At 31.1% G+C, this 8,023-nt stretch overlaps 1 pseudogene; it reads left to right on the top strand.

The window, feature by feature from the left end:
* Positions 1-798: 798 nt before the first annotated feature.
* LOC146886089 (secreted RxLR effector protein 161 pseudogene) lies at positions 799-1,599 on the top strand (annotated as a pseudogene).
* Positions 1,600-8,023: the final 6,424 nt, after the last annotated feature.

Below are 8,023 nucleotides of genomic sequence, written 5' to 3' on the forward strand. Positions count from 1 at the left end.
GAAGATGATCCAATCACCATCCATCAAGCCATACAGAATCCTAATTCAGAAAAATGGATTGAAGCAATGAGGGAAGAGTATAAATCCATGCAAGACAATAAGGTTTGGGAACTTGTCCCATTACCAGAAGGTGTGAAACCCATTGGTTGTAAATGGTTATTTAAGACCAAACGGGATTCTAATGGTAATGTGGAGAGATATAAGGCTCGTCTTTTAGCTAAGGGATTTACTCAAAAAGAAGGGATTGACTTTAAAGAGACTTTTTCTCCAGTTTCATCAAAAGACTCTTTTAGGACAATTATGACTCTTGTTGCACATTATGATTTGGAGCTTCATCAAATGGATGTCAAAACGGTGTTTCTCAATGGTGACATTAACGAGACGATCTATATGGTGCAACCAGAAAATTTTGTGTCGGGAGACCCAAAGAATATGGTTTGCAAATTGACTAAATCCATTTATGGACTAAAACAAGCATCCCGTCAATGGTACCATAAATTTCATCAAGTAATTCTCTCATTTGGCTTCGAGATGAATCTTGTTGATGATTGTGTGTATCACAAGTTTAAGGGGAGCAAGTTTATTTTCCTGATCTTATATGTTGATGACATTCTGCTTGCCACTAATGATATAGGCATATTGCACGAAACTAAGAAATTTCTGTCAAAGAATTTTGAAATGAAAGATCTTGGTGACGTCTCCTTTGTATTAAGAATTCAGATACACTGAGATCGATCTCGGGGTATTCTAGGATTATCACAAAGGAGCTATATCGATAAAGTTCTTAAAAGGTTTTGCATGCATGAATGTAAATCCGGGGATACTCCAGTTGCTAAGGGAGATAAGTTCAGTCTCAATCAGTGCCCAAAGGGAAATTTGGAAATTGAGGAAATGAAGAAGATTCCTTATGCGTCAGCTGTAGGGAGTTTGATGTATGCCCAAGTATGTACGCGTCCAGACATAGCAAACATAGTTGGGGTTCTAGGCAGATACTTAAGCAATCCAGGAATGGACCATTGGAAAGCAGCAAAGAGGGTCATGAGATATTTAAAGAGAACAAGAGGTTATATGCTCACATATAAGAGGTCAGACCAGTTAGAGATCACTGGGTTTTCTGACTCAGATTTTGCAGGATGTCAAGATAGCTTAAAATCTACTTTAGGTTACATTTTTATGTTGGCAGGTGGTGCAGTTTCTTGGCGTAGTGTCAAGCAAACCCTTACAGCTTCATCCACCATGGCAGCAGAATTTGTAGCATGCTATGAGACATCTAATCACGGGATATGGCTGAGAAATTTTGTCACAGGGCTGAAAATTGTGGAAAGCATTGAAAGACCACTTAAGTTATATTGTGACAATAAATCAGCTGTATTGTATTTCAACAACAATAGGAGCTCGACTAAGTCGAAGCACATCGACATTAAGTTCCTAGTTGTTAAAGAAAGAGTACAGAGTGGACAGATTTCCATAGAACATTTAGGGACAAACTCCATAATTGCAGATCCTCTAACTAAAGGACTTCCACCCAAGGTCTTTCATGAGCATGTTGCTCACATGGGTGTTTTAAGTTTGAGGAATCTAAGGTTTAGTGGGAGATAGTCATTTTTATATGTTTTATGTTCTATGTTTAATTTCTTGTATGCATACATTAAACTTTCAGATATATTTGGTTATTTATATATGTGGTTTTAATTTTACACTTTGTACATTAAGTTTTTATATTGATCTCATTAAGTTAAAGTTTGGACCAGTTGAAAATAGAAGTGTATATATAGATCACCTTCACATAATTTTTCATACTACACATTTCATGATGAATCCATGTCATTTGGTTGTGTCAGGATTAGTGATCATTGTTGATTTTAGTTGCGATTGATGCAATGAAAAACTGGTTTGGTTCTACATACTGATATAATCAATGGACGGGACTTTTGGAGTATGCTCGAGTAATATAATGGCAATTTTGAGCTCATAAAGTCTAACACATTTATAAGGTTGTAAGGACATATATATTTGTGACCAGTGGGTGATTGTTAGTAATTTTGGGTCATGCATATATATGACACATAATTAAATGTGTTAGGGCCATTATTTATAAAGCCAAATAATAAAGTGATCTGACTAAATTAAAGATTTGGCTAAAGGCATATGTCATGAAAATAAATATTGTGTAGAGACCAGTTAGTAATTTCTAATTTGATGAGGGGCCAAATTAGAAATACTAAAACTTAAGTAATTCAGATTATAAATGGTCGTGGTCCCCTTCTGAGAGCACACACAGAGTCATAACGTACTTTTCCTGTTCCTTTCTCCTTATACCTATCAAGAGAGAAAACCAAAGGAAAATAAAAGTGCTCTACAGGAGGAAGATCAGTGTATCATTAGTGCTCTCTATAATATCATCGTTATGGAATATCGTATGATTATCAGTATGGAATATTAATAATATGATCACATTCTGCGTTTTTATGCTTACACGTATATCTATAATATATATATATATATATATATATATATATATATATATATATATATATATATATATATATATATATATATATATATATATATATATATATATATATATATATATATATATACACTTCTTTAGTGTTTTTTGTTTTTCCAATTTTATCTTTTTAATTATTATTTTTTAAATTTAAATAATTATTCATAATAAAAAATTATTTACACAATATTACTTTTTAATAACTAAAAATTATTTTATCTATAGTTACATCCATAACTATATACATATTTTTGTGTTTTCAATTTTACCATTTTAATAACTACTGTTTCTAAAATTTAAATAATTTATAAATATTTTAAAAAAAAGTACGCACAATTTCAGTATGACACAAATAATTAATTTTAAAACGAATTGAAAAGATATAAAATTATTTTTTCAACTTTTTTATGAATGAAATACTTATATTAGCGTCAGTATATTAATTAAAATAAATATTAAAAAGAAATATGACTAGTGTTAATAAATCCAACACGAACCTTATTTACTTTTAATATTTATATTTATTTATGTTATAGTTTTGATTAAATACACGTTACTTATAGAAAAAATTAAAATAAATATTAAAAAAGATAAGGTTAGTATTGACTAACACTAAATACAAAAAATTTAAATAAATAAGACTAGTATAGGTTCATTGGACGCTAACTTTATTTATTTTATATTTTATTAATTGATGTTAGCGTTAATTTAGAAGACACTGACTATAACAAAAAAAGAAAACAAAAGAAATTATGTTAACATGGACTTACTACACACTATCTTTATTTATTTATAACATTTATATTTATTTTAGGTTAGCATCAATTAAATTAGTCTTAAATTACATATTTTGAATTTGTCTTTTTCATATTGAATATTAACTGTATATTATTTTTAAATAATCCAACTAAAGATGACATATATTTTTATTTATAATTTTCTTCTCTCACTTTTTATATAAATTTCATCACACTTATCTTCTTCATTCATATTTATAAATTTTCTCACACTCATATCTTTCATCACATTCATCTCCTTCACCCACATTCATCTCCTTCATCCAAACTTATCTTTTTCATCTAGACACATTCATCTGCATTTTTTACCTTATCTTCATTCATATTTCTTCTCCTTCATCCACATTTTCTCTTCATCTTCTTATTTCATACTCATTTATTCCATCGACATTTATCTCTCTTATAGACATTCATTTCTTTCATCATTATAACTTTTTTTTTTGTTTATATTTGTTGAATATGGAGGTACTCTACAATATCCTTTTTTTTTTAATTTATTGTCGCTAGCATCGGCCAAGTCGATGTTAAATTAAATAAATTTTAAAATAAAAATACACAACGCTAAATTACCTTAATAAAAACATTAATTAGAAATTGGTGAAAAGAATTACCATTCATGATTTTAGAATTGTACGCGGGTGTGATGCAAATTTGACACTACGAATTATCTAGCATCTACTTTTGCTTGATAGTGTCAGCTTTTAATTGATGTTATTAATGCATATTTATTGGTTAGGTTTGTTAGTTTGTTTTTAGATGAGTTTCCTCGGTTTTTGTTTTCTTTTCTTTACCTGTAGCTTTTGTAAGTGTGCATATACGCCATTTTTCCCTTCGTACAAGTAATTTTTGCCTTTTAATAAAAGTTGTTTCCTTTCTTCTTGAACCTTTGTTTTATTTGATATGGTATCAAGAGCAACTATTCTTTTTATCTAAAAGCTTCCACTCCTTTTTTCTTTCTCTCTTGCATTCTTGTCATTCTCTTCTTCTTCTTGTTTCCATGGCTGCTACCAATGTTTTTGTTACCAAAAGAATTACTTTCTAAATTAGTCTATAATTAATTAGTAACCAATTTAACAACCAATTATAAATTTTTTTCATAATAGTGACTATTTTAGTACCCATAATTTTTATTTTACAAATATGTATATAAATTGGTGACTATAGTGACTAACAACTTTTGGTCACTAAAAGTAGTTATTAATAAAACATTTTCTTGTAGTGATAGGTTTCATGATACTCTTGTTGGCACAAGCAAGCTTGGAGCAAAGAATTGATAAATCCATGTACATGAAGATCTCATGTGATTGATGAAGATTGTTGAAGATTCGCTTGAAGATTAAGTTTTTAGTGTGTTAAGTCTGGAAATAATATGTTAAATGTAATGTTTTGGTGTTATATCATGTTGGTAGGCTATATGACATAGGTTAGATGCCTTGTTAGTCTTGGTGTGTCACTTTTAATATGTTAAAATGAGTTTTAGCAGGTTAAAAGGTTTGCAGTATATAATTTCTAATATGAATGCATTCAGTTAATTGAATTATTTTTCAATCGACTGATTTCACTTAAGTTAAGTGAAATCAGCTGACTGTACAAAAAATTCAATCGACTGGTTTCAATTAAACTAGACTATATATGCTGTGTTTTCGAGAGCAGAGTTAAGTTTCTGAGTTTTTGAGCGCAAAATCTTGTCATTCTTCTCTGGAAAACTTTCTCTCTACAATACACAACTACAACGTGAAGTTTGAAGATCGTGTTTAATATTGGAGGCATTTTGGCTTGTGCGTAGCTTGAAGAACACATGTATGGTTGGCTAGGGAGAGCCACTATCAGGTTTGGATGTTCTTGTGCCTCTAGTTGTTTTGCCTAATGTGATTTCAGGTCTGTAAGTGTGATTCTTGCAGGGAAGTTGTCTAGATTTTTGTGAGTCAAAAGTCTTATGAGTTTCTTTGTTCAAAAGTCAAATCTTGGTGTTTGATTTGTAAAACTTTTGAATATAGTGGAAACCAGGCTCAAGTTGTCCAGGTAAATTGGATGTAACTCTGTGATTGAGTGAATTAGTATAAAAACAACTGTGCAACTCTCTTTCCCTCATCTCACTCACTTTGAGTCACTTTAAAATCTCAAGAAAATCAAGTAATCCACTTTTTGTTGTGTTTTAATGCATTCTTGTGTAATCTGAGGTTGTATAATTGTTAGAAATATTTATTGGAACAAGTCTTGTATGTAAAAGATTTTTGTTTGAGTTAAATTTGCGAGTTTTGCATTCTGCATAAATTCCCAGTATTTTAGCTGACTGATTTGTCATTTTAATCGATTGTTTCATAGCTCAGGAATAAATTAGTCTGCTGTTTTAATTTTTTACCGATTGAAAGAGTACAGGTTTGCAATTTTTACATCATAATTTTCCAGTCTATTTGATTCAATTGAAAAGAGTTTTAAGCTTTCGAAAAAGTTTTAATAGTCAATTCAATCCCCCCTTCTTAGCTTAAATCACCATTTCAAACCTACAACTTTTATTTCTTTTGGTTTTTTCTAATCTAAATATGATTATTCCCTTACTATAAAAGGTTTTGACACTACGTTTATTGTTCTTCTTGTTAATGTGGATGATATTATTATAGTTGGCCCTAACATGAATAACATCAATCATGTTAATATTCAACTTCAGAACACTTTTAATTTGAAACATTCTTGGGGATTTAATATTCAACGTCATTACATTTTATCCCTCCTTGAAGATTGTGGCATGCTTGTTTGCGAACCATCATCCATTCCCATGCTTCTCAATCTAAATTTACATAATGAATTTGGTTTTCGTTTCATCAAGTGGGCTTGTACATCACTAAAACGAGGATAAGCACCTGAACCTAAGCATCTGAAAAGCAAAGTCAAATCCATTTTTGAAGAAAATAAATTCCTAATCTATTAAAAAAGTATCAAAAGAGTATCCTTTATTAGTATTAGTACAACCACATTCATGATTCTATCTTTGCGAAGATTATTACTCACGACACACATTATATCTTCGATGATTTCCATTCTCCTTGGTTCTATTCATTTTGTTGCCAAGGAATTACCGAAATGAAGAGTCGCCGAATCTCCTTTCTGACCCTGGAATTTATAGACGTTTTACATAATGTTTATTATATTTAACTATTTCTCTCCTAATATATGTTTCTTTGTTCATAAATTAAGCCAATATATATCCAACCCTCACTCTGAACACATGGTAGCTATTTGTTGAGAATATTACTTAATATCTTTTTTTATTTAAATTAGTTTTTAGAAAATATTTCAGTTTTAGAGATATGTGTCAGTTTTAGAAATTTGTTATTATTTTAGATTAGGAGTGAGATATTATAAATATTTTATACTTGATATTTGTTATATTTTGCTCTATATATAGAGTATATCAATAAAATACAAAAACATGTTCCTCCGTATAACATATCACATATATCTCTTATATCTCTCATATTATCAAAAGCCCTAAAATTCCCAACAACTGGTATCAAGAGCCATTGTTCTTACTGCCGATAGAATGGAAGGAAATATGTCGCACGTCGCTATTCCACTCTTTGATGGTGAAAGCTATGATCTATGGGCGGTAAGGATGCAAACATATCTAGAGGGGCTAGATCTATGGGAAGTTGTGGAGGAAGATGATGTTCCCTTGTCTGAAAATCCCACCATGGCTCAAATGAAAGCGCATAAAGAAAAGAAAACGAGAAAGGCAAAGGCAAAATCATGCTTGTTCGCAGGTGTTTCACAAATGATTATGACCAGGATCATGACTTTAAAGTCTCCCAAAGAAATATGGGAATACTTGAAAGCAGAATATGAAGGGAACGAGAAGATTCGAGGCATGAAAGTTTTGAACTTGATAAGGGAGTTTGAGATGCAAAGAATGAAAGAGTCAGAGACGATTAAAGAATACTCAAACAAATTGTTGGGTATTGCCAACAAGATAAAATTGTTGGGAAAGGAGTTTTCAGATTCCAGACTCGTTGAGAAAATTCTGGTGACGGTGCCGGAAAGATATGAGGCATCTATTGCTTCCTTAGAAAACACAAAAGATTTGTCTACAATCACCTTTACAGAGGTGATACATGCCTTGCAAGCACAAGAACAACGAAGATTGATGAGAGAAGATCATGAGGCGGTTGAAGGTGATTTAAATTACACGGAAGATAATGCTCTCATAGTCAAGAAAAATATAAGGAGCAAATACAACAACACACAGGTTTTTCCATCTTGTCCCCATTGCAAGAGAAAAGGTCATCAACCCAATTGGTGTTGGTGGAGGCCAGATGTCAAATGTCACAAATGCGGTCAATTGGGACATGTGGAAAAGGTATGCAAATCTAAAGATTCTGAAGAAGATGTTCAAATTGTGGAGAATAAATCAGATGAGGATAAATCAGAGGAAGATCTACTTTTTACAACATCATGTGTCACAACCAACCAATCTTCAAAAGATTGGATTATAGATAGTGGTTGCACAAACCATATGACTCATGATAGAGAAATTTTCAAGGAGCTGAATAAATCAAATATTTCCAAGGTAAGAATTGGGAATGGAGAACAACTTGCTATGAAAGGTACAGGAACAGTTTCAATTAAAACTCATTCAGGTATCAAATTAATTTTTGATGTCTTATATGTTCCTGAGATTACCCAGAATTTGTTAAGTGTTGCTCAATTGTTAGAGAAAGGT

The sequence above is a fragment of the Vigna unguiculata genome, chromosome 5, assembly GCF_037176805.1.
Source record: "Vigna unguiculata cultivar grain cowpea cultivar isolate G323 ecotype 2 chromosome 5, ASM3717680v1, whole genome shotgun sequence".
Lineage (NCBI taxonomy): Eukaryota > Viridiplantae > Streptophyta > Magnoliopsida > Fabales > Fabaceae > Vigna > Vigna unguiculata.